The sequence below is a fragment of the Megalopta genalis genome, chromosome 14 (genome assembly GCF_051020955.1).
Source record: "Megalopta genalis isolate 19385.01 chromosome 14, iyMegGena1_principal, whole genome shotgun sequence".
Taxonomy (NCBI): domain Eukaryota; kingdom Metazoa; phylum Arthropoda; class Insecta; order Hymenoptera; family Halictidae; genus Megalopta; species Megalopta genalis.
This window is the reverse complement of record NC_135026.1, coordinates 2,309,091-2,327,909: the sequence shown is the minus strand read 5'-3', so window position 1 is coordinate 2,327,909 and position 18,819 is coordinate 2,309,091. Positions and strand designations below refer to the sequence as shown.

The following is an 18,819-nucleotide window of genomic DNA, read 5'->3' as shown; positions in this document are numbered from 1 at the left end:
CTCCGAATTGCCACCGAACTGTCTCCGAATTGCCTCCGAATTAATTTCTAATTGCCTTCAACTTTCCTCCAAATTGCCTTCGAATTGCCTCCAAATTGCTTCTAAATTTCCTTCGAATTGTCATCGAATTGCCTTCGAATCGTGTCATGTGGCCTCCGAGTTGCCTTCGAATTACCTTCAAATTGTCTCCAAATTGCTTTCGAATTGTGTCACGTGGCCTCCGAATTGCCACCGAATTTCCTCCGAATTGACTTCGAATTGTCTTCAACTTTTCTCCGAATTGCTACCGAATTGCCTTCGAATTGACTTCAACTTTCCTCCGAATTGTCATCGAATTGCCTTCGAATTGTGTCACGTGGCCTCCGAATTGCCTCAGAATTGCCTCTAAATTTCCTCCGAATTGTCATCGAATTGCCTTCGAATCGTGTCATGTGGCTTCCGAATTGCTTCTGAATTGCCTTCAAATTGCCTTCAAATTACCTCCGAATTGTCTCCGAATTGCCTTCAAATTGTGTCACGTGGCCTCCGAATTGCCTCCGAATTGACTTCGAATTGCCTTCAACTTTCGACAGTTATAAAAACGAGCCGCAATTTGTCCATTTTTGTGCGCGATCAATTGCGGAGAATTTCAAACAAATCTCCCGCTCAATTTTTCGATCGTCCTGTTCCGAGATACGATTATTTAAACGTTCGACTTAAATACGATTATTTAAACGTTCGACTTAGACACGACTATTTAAACGGTGACTTTTCCGAATTTTCTGCACCGTGCGGCGGTTCTGGTAGCGAAACGCTGCGCTCCCGGGCGATAATTAACCAGCGGATACGTAGATCACCGTTGTTCGCGAAACCGCGCTACATTCATTTGCGCGAAATAAACGCGCCGGGGGTCCAGATAACGGTCCGTTAAACCGAACGTCATCGTTTAAACATCCGGCGTATATTCGACCGCGAATATTCGCGTGGATCCGTCTGGATCGGCGCGGCGGGGATGGATAGGGGCGCGCGCTGTCGACAAATATTTTTCGTGCGGCGGCCGCCCTACGGAAAAGGGCGGCGGGGGAGGCGAGGGGCGAGGGAAAAAGGAAGCCCGGGTGAATTTCACGCGCCGCGTCGCTCCGTGTAACGAATATACGGGCGTTCGGGGGAAGGGGGTGAAATTCGTATACAGTAATGTCTCTCTAATTGACGCTGAGATTGTCTACAGAAATGGACAATTTGGGAAGAGGAGATACGATTCGCGATATAATAATCGACCCGAAATAAAACAATCAAGTTCGATTTATTTTCCTAAACCTCGGACAAAGTTTAAAAACAAAAAAGGCAGAAAATATCCTGGGATTGCTATTCCGATATGTGCATCGAATAGTACGTTTCGATATTGCATGAACCCTTTTTGAGAAAAATTGCGGCTTTTGGAGTTATTTAACAAAATATGCAGCCACGTATGCGCATATACGAGAATTTCCAGGCGCCGAGGCAAAATTAATGAAAAAATCTCTCGGACAACAGTTACTCGGTATTCGACAAACAATAAATGTTCATGAAAATCTGCGCAAAAGTTTTCGTTCCGTAAAAAATAGACAACAATTGTTTTTATGAAATCGTATAATATTTTATATTGTTATTAATATATATATTAATATTTTATATTGTTAATAATATATTTATATATTGTTATTAACCCTTTACACTCGCGTGTGCCATCAAACATCGTTATATCACGTTTCAAAATAATTGTAACATTATCGAAGTTGTTTATATTTAAAAGAAAGAACATTACGAAGTGTAATTGTTGCTCGAGTCGTACGCATAAAATGCAGTAAATTACACGAAATGAAAATACTATAGGACAAAGAAACTATTTCAGATTTCGAGTTAAAGTTGCTTCGAGTGCAAAGGGTTAATGGCGTTTTGGTCGGAAATTGATGAGCTTTGATAAAGCTTTGGCGAGCTTTGATGAGAAATTGTGATTTTCGTCCCGAAATCATTTTCTCCCGAAATCGATTCGACGCGATCGAACTAACCTCGCCCCTCCTCCTCTGTTTCAGGTGAGTCCACGGGCCCCGGCGCCGCGTTCCCGCCGCGAATCTCGATCGGAGAGGCGTCGCTGTCGCAGGCATTTCAGGTATGTCGTCGAGCTGTTGCACCAATTCGGTCGAAATCCGGCGACACGGGTCCGCGGCGTCGCCGATTCGCGGGAATGTATTTTTAGCGAGCGGCAACCGCTTAGTTAATTTGTGGCTGGAATATGCAATAACTTCGTATTAATCACGGGATACGTGTGCCGTCCTGAAATATTACACACGGACGCGCGCACGCGCGCGCGCATTTACCGCGGCTATTTTTTCCCCGGAATTTATCGGCTGCAGGGAATAACGTTTTTATTATCTGCCGCGCATTCGAACGGTTATCGCGTCGGCGGGTTTAATTCATACGGATCTAAAAACGAGAAAAAATGTTTAAATATTTCGTAACGACCGTGCCGAGTGACGGCAGTAATGCAACCGGACAGAAATACGTGTAAATATCAATGCCCGGGTCACCGTTGCGCTGCGATCTGTCGACCCACAAATGCTTTTTGCTTGCTCCGTGACACCGATATATAGTCATCTGTTATTACAAGATATAATTTTCAATGGAGTTCGTTCAACAGAGTACAGTAACGTCTCCCTTACTGACGCTCAGATCGCGCACAAAAATGGACAAATTGCGGCTCGTTTTTATAACTGTCGACAATTCGAAGACAATTTGAAGGCAATTCGAAGGCAATTCGATGGCAATTCGGAGGAAAGTTGAAGGCAATTCGAAGTCAATTCGGAGGCCACGTGACACAATTCGAAGGCAATTCGGAGACAATTCGGAGGCAATTTGAAGGCCACGTGACGCGATTCGAAGGTTATTTTTCTCCGCGATGCAACTATTTCTATTAGAAATTTCAAAAATAAGTTCTGAAGGAGTTAAAAAATAAAGCCGAGAATTATTAGCGTTCTCGTCAATTGTACAAGCGTCAAAACGATCCGTCGTTGTCGATGTTGAAAAAGAAATCACGGTGATTCATGGTAATTCAGTAATGTCTCCCTAACTGACGCTCAGATTTTGCACAAAAATGGACAATTTGGGAAGAGGAGATGGGATTATTCGAGCCTTGCGGTTTGTGATTTACAGTTACGAATCTGAGTCAATTCGGAGGCAATTCGGAGGCCACGTGACACAATTCGAAGGCAATTCGGAGGAAAGTTGAAGACAATTCGAAGTCAATTCAGTGGCAATTCGGAGGCCACGTGACACAATTCGAAGGCAATTCGGAGGAAAGTTGAAGACAATTCGAAGGCAATTCGGAGGAAAGTTGAAGACAATTCGAAGTCAATTCAGTGGCAATTCGGAGGCCACGTGACACAATTCGAAGGCAATTTCGGTGACAATTCGGAGGCAATTTGAAGGCAATTCGGAGGCCACATGACACGATTCGAAGGCAATTTGATGACAATTCGGAGGAAATTTAGAAGAAATTTGAAGGCAATTCGGAGGAAATTTAGAGGCAATTTAGAGGCAATTCGGAGGCCACGTGACGCGATTCGATGCAACTATTATATATGCAACTATTTCTATTAGAAATTTAAAAAATAAGTTCTGAAGGAGTTAAAAAATAAAGCCGAGAATTATTAGCGTTCTCGTCAATTGTACAAGCGTTAAAACGATTCGTCGTTGTCAGTGTTGAAAAAGAAACCATGGTGATTCATGGTAATTCAGTAATGTCTCCCTAACTGACGCTCAGATTCTGCAGAAAAATGGACAATTTGGGAAGAGGAGATGCGATTGTTCGAGCCTTGCAGCTCGTTTTCATAGTTGTTGACAATCGATAACCATAAAAAACGAGCCACAAGGCTTGAACAATCGTATCTTCTCTTCCAAAATTGTCCATTTATGTGGACAATCTAAGCGTCAATTAGGGAGACATTACTGTATTCTGCGAATGGCCGGTTTCGCGAGCCGATCGCGCTTGCAACACGCGTGTGTTGCATTTATTGTACTTTTCTTTGCTCTCTCTTTAAATACTTTAAAAATAATCCGTCGGTCCACTTGAAGGACGTTTTATGGCCACTCGAAAATATCGGCGCCCATTTTTGTTTACCGGTTGAACTTCGCGCCGATTTCGTGCGATACAAATTTCGTTATTCACAGTTAATTTAATAATTTAATTGGCAGTTAATTAGAGGCAGTTCTTCGAACCGTGACCTAAACGAATCTCGGATACGTCTGCGATGATTTAGTCTCCCAGAATCTTAGGTTGCCGCTAAGAAACGGAATGCATCCGAGAATCGAAGAAATCGAACGTCCGCGCTCGCGCGCGCGCAGCAACCGGGCAAAGTTTTAAAACCACTCGAATCTTCCTAGTCGGTTAACTACTCTGTCCACTCTAAATATTTGAGTACTTAACCGAGTTTAATTTCTTCTTCCTAAGTGTATTTAAACTTCGTAAAGCGATATACGCGTCGCCGAGGCAGTCCTCGCCGCTAGCCGCTTTACGTCTGTGTATTCTCCGCTCTTCAAATTCTATTAGGCGATCTATCGCCGCGCAAACTCGAATTTCTAAACGATCGGGGGGACAAAACGATGTTCGGAAAAACCGAGATCCACGCGACGCGTGTTTTCAAGTTTCGTCACGGCTCGGACGAAACGGTTGAGAAAACATCGTCTGTTCGATTCTTTTTGAGAAATTGCAATTTTCCGAAATATTTTTTTAACCAGTGAACTAATCCTTTTAACATCCGAAGAAAAATTTCGATCGCTTCGCCCGATTATCGAAGATGTTCCGTTTCAAAAGGCGCGCGAATATAAAATTTGTCCCAAAATTATGGTATTGCCGCGAAATTAGAGATTCCTGAGGTCATTCGAAGCAACTTTTTCCTTTACAAAAATGTTCTCCGAGGCGTCGTTAACGAGTTATCCGCGAACAAACGCACGGGTCCCGCCCACGGACGTCTTCGCCCCGCCCACGCTCTATAATTGGTCAGCGATTTTCGTTGATAACTCGTAAACGAGGCATCGGTTCGCATTTTTGCAAAGGAAAAAGTTGCTTCGAATCACCTCAGGAATTCCTCATTTCCCGGAAATACCATAATTTTGGGACACCCTGTATGTCTCCCTAATTGACTCCGAAATTGTGCAGAAACATGGACGATTTGGGAAGAGGAGATACGGTTATTCGAGTCTTGCACGATTGTTGTAAATCGGCAACTATAAAAACGAGCCGCAAAGCTCGAATAATCGCATCAATTCTCCCCAAATCGTCCATTTTTCCGCGCAATTTAAGCGTCAATTACAGAGACATTACTTTGTTCACGCACTGCGCGCATTTATCGTACAAATCCGACAGACTTCGACGTCGTTAGGATTTTTTGGGTCCGGCATTCTGCGAGCGCGCGCGTCAAACCAGCCGCAAACCGGAAACGAGACTCGGTTTTGTCCCTTCGACAGCGATCAATCTTCGAATCCGTCCGGGCCGCGACGAGGATCGATACCGTCAGCGACCTCGACCGTCGTCGGCCGACCAAAAAAAAAAAAACGCACGGCGAATCGGGATCGATAGAGTGTCGCGCTTAAAAAGACCGACGAAACCCGGAATATCGCGCCGGATACATTCCGCGCGGGGACCGTGCAAATACGCGGGTCCGAATTATGGCGCGGTGCACGGCCAATTAATCGTCGGATTTTCAGCGGGCGATGCGTCCCGCGCCGGCCCGGCCCGGCCCGGCCCGCGTGCCCGCGCTCGCATGGGAAATCGATACGCCGCGATTACTGCGAGCGTTTCGCGCGTTCCGCCGCCTCCGCCGCCGCCGCCGCCCAAACCCCATTGTCGTCGACGAGACGTCGCTCGGCGTCGTATCGATAGCGCGGCCCGTCATCGGGACGCCTGTTATCTCCGTTTTCCATCGGGAACGGAACGTTCCGCGAACCAGACCGTCTCGAGACGGTCGGCTTTTCTCTTTATTTCTCTTTCTATTTCTCTCTATTTCTCTCTCTCTCTCTCTCTCTCTTTCTCTCTTTTTCTCGTGCGCGCGCTCTCTCTCTCGCGCGCTCTCTTTCTCGCGCACTCTCTCCCGTACTCGCTCTCGCTCTCGCGCTCTCTCTCACTCTCTCTCGCGCACTCTCTCTCTCTCTTTCTCGCGCGCTCTCTCTGACTCTCTCTCTCTCTCTCGGTCTCTCTCGCTCTCTCTCTCTCGTGCACTCTCTCTCGCTCTCTCTCTCTCTCTCCCGTGCTCTCTCTCGCTCTCTCGCACTCTCTCAATCTCTCTCTCTCTCGCTCTCTCGCTCTCGCGCACTTTCTCTCACGCTCTCTTTCTCTCTCGTGCTCTCTCTCACTCTTCCTCGTTCTCGCGCATTCTCTCTCACGCTCTCTCTCTCGCTCTCTCTCTCGCGCGCTCTCGCTCTCTCTCTCACTCTCCCTCGCTCTCTCTCTCTCTCTCTTGCTCTCTCGCTCTCGCGCACTCTCTCGCGCTTTCTCTCTCGCGCGCTCTTTTTCTCTCTCTGTCTCTCTCTCTTGCGTTCGACCGAATCTCTTCCTATTCTCCTTTTTTCTGTTTTCCGTCTCTGCTTCCTCTTGTTTCTAAGAATCAGCCGCTACGAGGACCTCAGACTTCGAGACTTTTTGCAATCTTAATTTCGAATGGGACACCCTGTGTATGCCAGATCACACTGTCGAGAAAACGATCGCGGCGCTAATCGACGCGAAAGAAGTCTCGCGGCTCGCGGCGCCGTGGCTTCGCGTCGACGGTGAAAGGTGGAAGAGCGGCGGGTCACGTGTCGATACAGCAATCGGTGGGATCGATCGGTTCGCGGTGTTCGCACTGTTCGCGCCGCGTTCGTACGCAACGATCTAATACGGCGGGCAAGTCGAGGATGGAACGCATCTGGGTCAACGCGAACGGCGGCTCTCGGCCGGCCGTAGGAAATAAAGCGAGAACAATCGCTCGGCCGTATGGATATTCAGGATGAGTACGGGTTTCCTGGTAATCCCATTAGCATAGGTACCACCGGAAACCCCGACAGAGACGGATGTAAGGGAGACCGCGCGCGCGCGCGCGCAACGTCGATTAATATCCCTCGGATGCCGTCTCGCGAATTGTTCGTCAAGCTCTATTCGATTCCATTCACGCGCACGTTTCACCTGTCGCGATTGATCCGGCGCCCGTAATTGAAATCTCGCGGCCGGGCAAAAATGTCTTCCGACCCGTCCCGCGGCGCGCCTGTTGTCCGAAATCGCGCGGCCCCGTCGCGATAACGCTCGCTCGATCATCCTGTTCCGGTGACCTTGATGCAACAATCTCGATCAGACAGTTGGATTTCGTTGCGCAGATTTCGCGGAATTAACTAGGATTCGATCGATCGAGTCACCTCTGTTATCGTTTCATTTCCTGCAGAAGTAACCCTTTTTGAGGTTTTTTCGCCGATTGGCGAAACAGCTGGGCCGACCTTTGAAATACAGGCTGTAACAGTTGAATTTTACGCGAATGCGAAGCTCAATTTGCTTCCAATTAATGCACGAAAAATCAGGGGAGGCAGTTTTTGCTGCGTTTTTCGAAACTCGTGCCGAAGTCGATGAATGTTTAATAAAACAAACTTTGAACAAATCGTTAATATTACCGAAGAATTGCAGCTTGGAAGGTCTCGTAACATCGGACACAATTTATAGGAAATCATATCGATGAGATGAACGACGAAATGGCACGTGCTTCCTGAAAAACGCCCCGAAAATTCAAGCAAATTTCGAGCACCGCGTTCGACAAGAAAATTCGGCATAAATTGCGGAACGGTGTTCGAATCTGCGTTCCTTTGCCAGTATTTTAAGGCGCAATGAACTGTGAATTTCAGAGGTTTTTTTGATTTTCGTCCATTGTTCGCAACGTCGCACAGTAGTATAAAAAACTCGAAAACATGGTCAAAATAAGAAATAGTGACGGATTTATTTGAAAATTTGTATGTGAGGGTTTTCGTGGTCGCTGATCGCGAATCTGAATTTCAAAATTCCAAAAACAAGATGGCGGATCAAATATGGCGGACTGGTTGTTGAAAAAATGATCCGATTTTAACAAAAATTGATGAACATACATTTTCAAAAGTTCTGATTTCGAACCTGAATCTCAAATGTGGAAAAACAAAATGGCGGATCCAATGCGGAGGAAGAGTTGCTGAAAAAATGATTTGATTTTAACAAAAATTGGTAAACATATATCTTCGGAAATCCTGATTGCGAATGTGAATTTCAAAATTCCAAAAACAAAATGGCGGATCAAATATGGCGGCCGGGCTGTCGAAAAAATGACTTGGTTTTAACAAAAATTGGTGTTCACATATCTTCGGGAATCCTGATCGCGAATCTGAATTTCAAAATTCCAAAAACAAAATGGCGGATAAAATATGGCGGGCGAGTTGTTGAAAACATGACTTGATTTTAACAAAAATTGGTAAACATATATCTTCGGAAATCCTGATCGCGAATCTGAATTTCAAAATTCCAAAAACAAGATGGCGGATCAAATACGGCGGACGGGTTGTTGAAAAAATGATCGCGAAAATTTTAACAAAAATTGATGGACATAAATTTTCGGAAATTCTGATTTCGAATCTGAATCTCAAATTTGGAAAAACGAAATGGCGGATCCAATGCGGAGGAAGGGATGCTGAAAAAATGATTTGATTTTAACAAAAATTGATGTACACATATCTTCGGGAATCCTGATTACGAATCTGAATTCGCCGCGGCGTCTCCCGGCCGGCGCGGCGAAAACCTTCGAGTAATAAACGATCTCTTCCGCGTGTACGCGCAGTTATGGTCTCCTCCGTCTCCTTCTCCCTCGTTTCATCAGGCTCGCAGCCGCGTCAGCGAGTCAATGGGACGAGATGCGCGCGTGAATAGCGAATGAGATTATTTTCGCATTCCCGTTCTCGTTCCCGTTCCCGGAGGAGGGTAACGCGATAGCGAGAGAGAATGGACGCGCGCGCGCGCGCGTGTGCGCGTGTTGTGTTAGCCCGCGATTTCCGTCGGATACACAACCACCGAGCTTTTTCTCCCGCCGAGATTGAAACGTCGAGGAAGCTCTCGCTTATCGCCGGAGATCCGCGCTCGCGCGCGCGCGCGCTCGCTTCCTATTGAACCCCTATAATGAAAAAAGAACGGAGGCGTCGTTGTTTGCAGAGCCTCGCAATCTCTCGGCGAATTTCGCCGGCGTCCTTCAACGCGCGCTATTCTACTCTCGTAATTGTGCCTTTAGCGACCCCATAATCGTCGGTCCTTCAACAACGGAACAACGGGACCTCGTTAACGAGCGCCGCGGATGTTTTACAGCGCGTCGATTTGCGGCCGAACTTTTTATTCCGGCGGGAGACCGAAGCTTTCCGCGTGGCTCGCGACAGCGGACCGCGCGTTTTGCGCAAATCGCGAGAAAAACGATGCGTTCTCCCAGCGCAACGCTCGCGACCGTCTCGCTGCGAGCCACGCGAACGATTTGTCAAACTCCGCGGAGTCGTTTTGAATTCGCTGGAAAACCGGCTTCGGGCTTTTACTTCGTTCTGGAATGAAATGAATTGTCTTTCGGGCCGATTCGGTTCAGCAGCGTCAAAGCAGAGGCTTTGCCCTTTAAAATAAGCTCGTATGATTTTTATTTCGCGAAGCTATAGCATTTCAAGCATCAAAAATTGTTCTTGGAACGATCGGTTTTCAAGTATTTCGATGCAGCCGATTTCAGAAAGCATCGAGATTGAAAACCACGAAACGTTTTGAAACCTCGAGATCGCGCGGTTTTCGATGCGCCTGAAAAACGCGGCGACGTTTCGTTCGCCAACGAGCCGGGAAACAATCGAGCAAATCGTTTCCGCGAGCAATCGACAACCGGATCGGAGAATCGTGCGCGCGCCGATTAAATTGGGAGAGCGCGTTGCAGCGTTTCGATCGCGCATTTGTTAACCTTTTAGGTACGGCTGAATTCTGCGCGAGGCTATTTTTCTGGACGGCAGAGTCTGATATGTACTGTACAGAGTCTGATACTGTATATACAGGATGTCCCAAAAATGTCTCGCAATCCGAAAGTGGCGGGTTCCTCGGGCCATTTCAAGCAACTTTTTCCTTTACAAAAATGTTCTCCGAGGCACCGTTAACGAGTTATTAACGAAAAACAGTGACCAATGAGAGGCGAGCTCGGCTGGCGCGAGGCGATCGAGCCAAGGAGCGGAACTGGGCTTCGCGCGCTGGTTGGCTGGGCCGCCTCGCGTCAGCCGTACTCGATTCTTATTGGTCACTGTTTTTCGTTAATAACTCGTTAACGGTGCCTCGGAGAAAATTTTTGTAAAGGAAGAAGTTGCTTCAAATGATCCGAGGAACCCGCCATTTCCGGATTGCGAGACATTTTTGGGACACCCTGTAGACTGTTGTAAATCGATGTGAAGACAAAAGAAGTGTGAAACAATGCATATGAAGACGAGTATTTGGTTCAAACGATGAGCGAGTGAGCTACTAGAGCAAGCCACTATAGTGGCGCGTCGTCCAGAGAGATGATATCCGCGAAAGCCACTATAGTGGCGTGTCGTTCTGAAAGATGACACCCGCGAAAACCACTATAGTGGCGCGTCGTGCCTAAAAGGTTAACGGAAGGCACGTAGTTACAGTCGAAAGTTATCTTCTCGCAATTGTTTCGGCGGCGAGGCATCGCCGAGCGCGGATCGATCCGCGTTAATCGGCAATTATATGCGCGCGATTTCCAGGCTGGAAGTTCTCGTAATACCGGACACAATTTATAAAAATCGTATCGATAAGTTAAACGACGAAACGGCTCGTGCTTCCCGAGAAACGGCCCGAAAATTCAAGCAAATTTCGAGCACTGCGTTGGACAAGAAAATCCGATAAAAATTGCGGAATGGTGTTAAAAATCTATGTTCCTTTGCCAGTATTTTAAGGCACGATGAACTACGAATTTCAGAGCTTTTTTGGACTTTCGTCCATTGTTCGCAACGCCGCGCGAATTAACGCCGACCGTTTCCCACGGCCGACGATTCCGCAGCCGCGACAACGGAGAATAATCCTCGGATGCGCTTCTGATTCTGGTTGCAGTTCGCGCGGCCCCGCGAGAACGGGAACGCGTTCAAGTTCAATCGCGCCAATAAAACCGGCGACCCGGATCTAAGTTTAGAGACGGCAACACGGTAGACTCTGTACGTCTTATTAAGCGCGAATCGAAGCGACGATACCGTCGTTCCCCGAAGCGAGTTCGTCGTCCAGAAGTCAATTTTTCAATCAGAATTTATAGGAGAAGCTTGAGGTGGTATTCAAGCGAATTTTTCGATGCTGCTAAGGCGAGCGCGAATCAAATTTAAAAGAATTAGCGTTAATCGTTTCGCGGAATCGAAGAAACGCGAGCTCCGATTCCCGGAGGCTTTTTCTTCTCCGGGGCTTAAGTCGAAGCTGAAAGCGTCTTCTTTAAGATGGGTTACATTGGATCGAAAAAGAATCGCGACGTCGCTTCGAAAGATCGATAAATCCCAGCGATCGATTCCAAAAAAGAACGAACCGATTTTAAAGGGAAAGTTTGAATCAATTCTAGATTGTATTGTTGTGGGACTTTTTCAATGAGACCCGGCTTGTATTAAAGCAGAAACTGTTTACTTTAAAACAGAATAAATTAAGTTGGAAAGAAATTACGAGATCGTTTCGAAAAATCGAGAAAAATCCCGATAACCGACTACAAGAAAAATGAGTCGATTTTGAAGGGCAACTTCGTGGCGAATTTACGTTGCGATTCCGTGGGGCCTTTTGGGTCTACCGAGACTTAAATCAAAGCTGAAAGAGTCTTCTTTAAGATGGGTTACATTGGATCGAAGAAGAATCGCGACGTCGCTTCGAAAGATCGATAAATCCCAGCGATCGATTCCAAAAAAGAACGAACCGATTTGAAAGAGTAGGTTTGAATCGATTTTAGAACGTATTCTCGCGGACTTTTTCGACGAGACTCGTCTTGTATTAAAGCAGGAACTGCCTATTTTAAGATAGAATAAATTAAGTTGGAATGAAATGACGAGATCGTTTCGAAAAATCGAGAAGAATCCCGATAACCGACTAAAAGAAAAGAGAGCCGATTTTGAAGGGCATCTTCGTGACGAATTTACGTTGTGATTCCGTGGAGCCCTTTCGGTCTACCGAGGCTTAAATCGAAGCTGAAAGCGTCTTCTTTAAGATGGGTTACATTGGATCGAAAAAGAACCGCGACGTCGCTTCGGAAGATCGATTCAAGAAAAGAACGAACCGGTTTGAAAGGGAAAGTTTGAATCGATTCTAGATACTATTCTCACGCGGCTTTTTCGATGAAACTGGGCTTGTATTAAAGCTGGAAGCGTCTACTTTAAAATAAAGTAAATTAAGTTGGAAAGAAATTACGAGATAAAGGCGAGCGCGAATCAAATTTGAAAGAATCAGCGTTGATCGTTTCGCGAAATCGCAGAAACGCGAGCTCCGATTCGCCTCGATTTCCGTTCGCGTTCGAACGAATCCCGGAAAAAAACCAACCACGGAAGAACCGTCGACGCGTTCGTCGTAAGGGTTCGATTATAATTCGCCGGGCGAGGATGAAACAAAGGTGTCGCAGTCGCGCGAATTTACGGATCCGCGCTCGGTCGCATAGCCGAACGACGCGACGCGATCGTTCCGCCGCGGAGGAATGCAACCCGGCGAATTCCCGAGACAAAAAGCTATCGATCCAGCCGGATGAGAGAGGAAACTCACCGGTAATTAGTCGGCTCCCGGACAACAATCCATCGAGAGACGACGCAGCGGCGTGCGCGCGCGTCGACAGAGAAGTTGCGATTCGTCGGGGCCTCGTTATGCAACTCTGATCGAACGGAAGCCGCAGTTTCGCGGGAAACAATGGCCCGGCACAATGGCGAAAATGCCGGCGTTATTAAGCGCTGGATAATAAGGTGAACGCCGGATTCCCGCGGCTGCTCGAATTTCGAGGGGCCGCCGCCGCATTCGTCCTGGATCCGGACCGCGGCTTCGCAGTTGGCTTCGCAGTCGGCTTCGCAGTCGGCGATTCTACAATGTGGCTCTGGCTCGGGTAGAATCGCGCGTTTCAGAATCCTCTTGCAGTTCGAGGATCCGGGATTCGTCCGAACGAAAGCGACTTTCGCAGGGAAATCGCCGCGGAACGTCCTGGAGGAGCCGGGACGGCCGTGTAACGCGTTAACGCGCGAACAAGAATTTCTTCTTTCGCCGTAAACAAGCGGGTTTACACGGGATCGAGCAAATTTATTTAACGTTGCCGCTGCTTTATTTAACGCTTTTTATTCGGCGCGACGCGCTCGTTCCTCGTGCGTGTAATTTACGCGCTCGCCGCGCGCCGCGAGCCGATCGTAAACTGGTTTCGCAGAACCGGAACGCGGCGGGACGAAAACGCGCGAACAGAGCGACGCGATTTTTCCGCGGGCCGCGCGATTCTGCGGGCCTTCGAGCATCGATTTTCCGTTGGGTCTCGCGTGGTAGGCGGACAATTATCGGGATGCGATCGTAATTCGCGCGGACGTCTTCTCGGTGATCGCGGGAATTCTTTCGAGTGCGGAACACTGCTTATCTTGTTCGTTTCGTGGCGATGGCCGTGAGTAGGCGTGCTTTTGCTGCTCTCGACCTTGACAGAGCCGAGACCGTTGCACCGTTGGCCACCGAGATGCACAGAGGCGGTTCGGTTTGGCTGCGATTTCAGCTTGGCGCGTCTTCCAGGTTGTTGAGGTTCGAGTCGGTAAGTACGATGGCGGCGATTTTAGATTTCTTTTTTTTATTGTTGCGACGTGACACGTGTCCTAGATACGTTTCCGATGTATATGCAACTTGATTTGTCCTTTCTAAAGCCTTATGCGCGCTTAATGTCGTTTAAAATGCAACCGATATGGTAATGTCTCCCTAATTGATTCTCAGATTGTGCACGAAAAATGGACAATTTGGGGAGAGCAGATACGATTATTCGAGCCTTGGAGCTCGTTTTTATAGTTGTTGACAATTCGAAGACAATTTGGAGGCAATTCGAAGACAATTCGGAGGTCACGTGACACAAGTCGAAGGCAATTCGAATACAATTCGGAGACAATTCGAATACAATTCGGAGGCAATTCGAATACAATTCGGAGGCAATTCGGAGGCAATTGAAAGCAATTCGAAGGCAATTCGGAGACAATTCGGACACAATTCGAAGGCAATTCGGAAGCAATTCGGAGGCAATTCGGAGGCCACGATTCGAAGGTAATTCAGAGGCAATTCAGAAGCAATTCGGAGGACACGATTCGAAGGCAATTCGGAGGTCACGTGACACAAGTCGAAGGCAATTCGAATACAATTCGGAGACAATTCGAAGCCAATTCGGAAGCAATTCAGAAGCAATTCGGAAGCAATTCAGAAGCAATTCGGAGGCCATATGATACTATTTGAAGGCAATTCGATGGCAATTCGGAGGCAATTCGGACACAATTCGAAGGCAATTCGGAAGCAATTCGGAGGAAATTCGGAGGCCACGATTCGAAGGCAATTCAGAGGCAATTCAGAAGCAATTCGGAGGCCACGATTCGAAGGCAATTCGGAGATAATTCAAAGCCAATTCGAAGGCAATTCAGAAGCAATTCGGAGGCCACGATTCGAAGGCAATTCAGAGGCAATTCAGTAGCAATTCGGAGGCAATTCAGAGGCCACGATTCGAAGTTAATTTGGAGATAATCCGAAGCCAATTCGAAGGCAATTCAGAAGCAATTCGGAGGTCATATGACACTATTTGAAGACAATTCGATGGCAATTCGGAGGCAATTTGGAGGCAACTGAAAGCAATTCGAAGACAATTCGGAAGCAATTCAGAGGCCGCATAACACGATTTGAAATTCGTAACTATAAAAACAAATCGCTAGGCTCGAACAATCATATCTCCTCTTTCCAAATTGTCCCAAAACGTCCATTTCCGTCAATTAGGGAGACATAGCGCTTCGGCGAAAGAGCAAAGAAGTTATCATCGTTCAGATCCAATCTCAGCGATAAGATTTCTCCTTGGACATCGAACAATACGTCGACGATCCTCGATCTTCGCGGAATGTTCTCTATTCGAGAGCGAAATTCGATTAACACGGAGCTATTTCGAAACGAGCAGACCCGTCGCAGCCCGAACTCTGTAAACAAGGTTTCGAGCCGGGATCGTGGAAGCAGCCAGAAGAGTGGTTTAAGGGGTTAACTGGCAAGGGTAGAGGATCCGCGAACCCCTAGAAGCGCGAAAGTCGCCGCCGCCGCCGGCGCTCCTTCTCGTGTTTTCTATCGATTTTTGTCGGCTGGCCGGCGCGGCGCGTCGCGGCGCCGAGGCCCAGACCAACATTTTCGGTTCGACCGATCCGCGGCGAGCCCGGCTTATATTCCAATTAAAACTTTCCGACCGTGGCTTGCCGACCGTGGATATCTGGCCGAGCCCGGCGCGCGGCGTTCGTGATTTAAACCGATGCTTTTTCGCGATCGTTATCGCTTCATTCCGCTTTTCCGCCGCGCCGCGTCGCGTCGCGCGCGAATAAGGCCGCGTCCGGGGCCCCGGTTTGTTTTCAATCGGAACACCGGCCGCGCTCGACGCGCGTTTATTCCGGCCGGCTCGCATTGTTTGGCGCTTCGCTCGTTTCGTTAGCCGCGCGATCTTTGAAGCGGCGCTGCGCGATTATAGCCGCAGATTTTTCCGCGCGCAACGCGATCGGCTTTTCCCTGCCGCGGGTCTTTGCAAGCATAATTAAGCTTGCGATGCTCGATCGATGAACCGGGAAAGGTTCTCAGAAGTTTCGCGATCGTTAACGCCCCATTTCCCGGCGATTATTCACGCGGTGCCAGGACGCCGTTTCGCTGAAACGTCCCCGCGTCGGGCGATTGCCGCTTCTCGCAAAAAAGAGAAAGAAATGGAACCGCGAAGTAGAGACTCTGGCCTTGAAAATGAGCCTAGAATCGAGGCGATAAGAGCATCCTCGTCGAAGCTGCAAGCCTCCGAACTTACGGAACACGATCGTATTCAATTTTTCGTCGCGATTCAATGTTTCGAACTCGCCGCAGCTGTCGAAGAACCAAAAATACCGATGGCATAATTTTCGTGCAGTCTCTTCTCTGCGCTATGAATTTCTCGAGAGCACGTTCCAGGGGTAAATCTTGTCCACGAAAGCGGAAAGTCGCGAGAAGCTGTCGGGAGGCGTCGTCTTTCGAAATGCCGAAACGCGAGCGCTCGCGACGGTGTTATCGATTCGGACGATCGTTTGACGGAAAAAAGAAACGAGGCTGCGGAGCGAAGTTAATCGGCCGGCGGGTAATCCACTCGGCTCGACTCCCGGTGACCTTGAACTGGTTCAGCGTCGCTCGGCGCCGCGCCGGTCTCGAAGGACTGATCGAACGACACGAATGTACTTCTGATCGGGTGTCGACGGATATCGGGCCTATGTCGGGCCGGCGGCCTATCTTTTCAATTACATCGCGGCGAGAGAAAAAAAGAAAGAAGAAAGAAGAAGCGGCGCCGCGCCGCTCCGCTCGAAACGAACTCTCTTTTTCTCTCCATCGCGGTGCACACGCAGCCACGCTCCGCGGGGTTCGATCCATTGTGCAACACCTGTTGAATCGTTAACCCGTCTAGCTTTAACGAGGATGCAGGTAAGTCGGCGAAAGACGCGAATAACGCGCGACCTTGAACGCACCGATCGGGTAGTTTCCGTCCGAACGCCTCGCGCTTCTTCGCTTCCCGTTCGCGAATCCAAGCCGTCGACGACCGGCAGACCACCCAGAAGCTCTGATCACGCTTGTCGACTTCGGTTTATCGACTTTTCCAAGTTAATTGCATTATTAGCTGCGACGTGGCAGGCCGCGCTTTGTTTCGTCGCTTCCCGCTGCTGCGTCGGAAAGATCGCGCCTCTGCGCCTTCGATCGCCCTTAAAAACAAGCCGTTCGCCCATGGCGTAAAAAGTCGAGGCAGCACAACGTCAACGAGGCAAGAAAATATCGACGATCAGCGGCGAATGAAGTAATTAAATCGAGTCGGCGATCGGTCGTTTCACGGCGCCCATCGTTCTCCGCCGTGTTCGCCGCGGTGTCGTTTCTCCTTTATTTTTCGTTCTGGGAAAATAATCGCGAGATAAGTGGGAAACGAGCTGCAATCAGCGTGGCGCACGCTTTATCTATCGTCGGACGTTATCGGACGTCGTTAAGGTTTAACTGGCTTCGCCCACGTAACTCGACGCGCTCGCGCGCGCGCGCGCGCGTTCGCTAGCGCACCTACAGAGACGCGAGTAATTATCGGACAATAAAGCGCAAGGTGAACAGGAATCGCGGCCGCTCGTGACCGTTCCGTTCCCGCGTATGTAAACTCGTTCCTTGACGTTGTAACGACCGTCGGAGTCGCTGCGCCGCTATCGTGCGAACTTCGTTTGCTTTTTATCGCCTCGAATTATCAATTATCTTGTCAGCACATTTGTTCGAAAGTTCTTTTCTGTCGGAATTTCGTCCGTTGACTAATTCGTTTGAAACCGCGGTGCCGGTCGCATCACCGCGGGACTATTCTCGCGCAGCTTGGCCTCGATGGAAGCCGGAAGTGTCTGCTTTAAAATGAGAAAAATTAGATTGGAAGACGTTAGCGAGATCGTTTTGAAAAATTGAGAAAAAGCCCGATAACCGACTAAAAGAAAAATGAATAGATTTTTAAGGGTAACTTCGTGGCGAGTTTACGTTGCGATTCCGTAGGGCCTTTTCGGTCTACCGGGGCTTAAATCGAAGCTGAAATTGTCTTCTTTAAGATGGGTTAAATTGGATCAAAAAAGAATCGCGGCGTCGCTTCGGAAGATCGATAAATCCCAGCGAACGATTCCAAAAAAGAACGAACCGTTTTTAAAGGGAAAGTTTGAATCGATTCGAGATTGTGTTCTCTTGGGACTTTTTCGACGATACCAGGCTTGTATTAAAGCTTGAAGCATCTACTTTAAGATGGAATAAATTAAGTTCGAAAGAAAATACGAGATCGTTTCGAAAAATCGTGAAAAAACCCGATGACCGACTAAAAGAAAAATGAATCGATTTTGAAGGGTAACTTCGTGGCGGGTTTACGTTGCGATTCCGTGGGGCCTTTGCGGTCTACCGAGGCTTAAATCAAAGCTGAAAGCGTCTTCTTTAAGATGGGTTAAATTGGATCAAAAAAGAATCGCGGCGTCGCTTCGAAAGATCGATAAATCCCAGCGATCGATCCCAAAAAAGAACGAACCGATTTTAAAGGGAAAGTTTGAATCGCTTCTAGATTGTGTTCTCTTGGGACTTTTTCGAGGAAACTAGGCTTGTATTAAAGCAGAAACTGTCTACTTTAAGATGGAATAAATTAAGTTGGAAAGAAATTACGAAATCGTTTCGAAAAATCGAGAAATCCCGCGTCCTCCGAGTGAAATACCACGATTTCGAAGGAGAAGTTTGAATCGATTTTAAATTGCATTCCCGCGGGCTTTTGACGGCGCAACTTCGCGCAAATTGAAACTGAAAATGCCGGCTTTCGAACAGGGCAGATTGCATCGAGAAAGGATCACGAAATAATGTCGAATCTCGAGACACTCGCGGCCCGTCCGCGGTCATATTTTCGCTGTACCGATTCCCGGCGCCGATGAATTTTCTTCGGGCGCGTATCTAAATCGCGTTTAGCGATTTCCAGATAGAAATCGCCTGTTCCCTGTGGAAATTACTCCTCGGAAGTCGTTAGAGTGTTAACGAGCGGCGCATTGTGCTCGCCGATCGGCTCCGGCAATGGAGCCTCGCCG

At 48.1% G+C, this 18,819-nt stretch overlaps 1 protein-coding gene across 5 annotated transcripts in view; it reads left to right on the top strand.

Annotated features, from left to right (window-relative positions):
* Positions 1–18,819, top strand: part of LOC117225726 (uncharacterized) — a 380,710-nt gene that overhangs the window by 167,771 nt on the left and 194,120 nt on the right. Inside the window, exon 3 of one of the 5 annotated variants that reach the window (XM_076526221.1) lies at positions 2,052–2,128. The exons of the other annotated variants lie outside the window; for them this stretch is intronic. The gene's annotated coding sequence lies outside the window, so the exon portion shown is untranslated. The remainder of the gene's footprint in view (positions 1–2,051; positions 2,129–18,819) is intronic. 5 annotated transcript variants of the gene reach the window in all.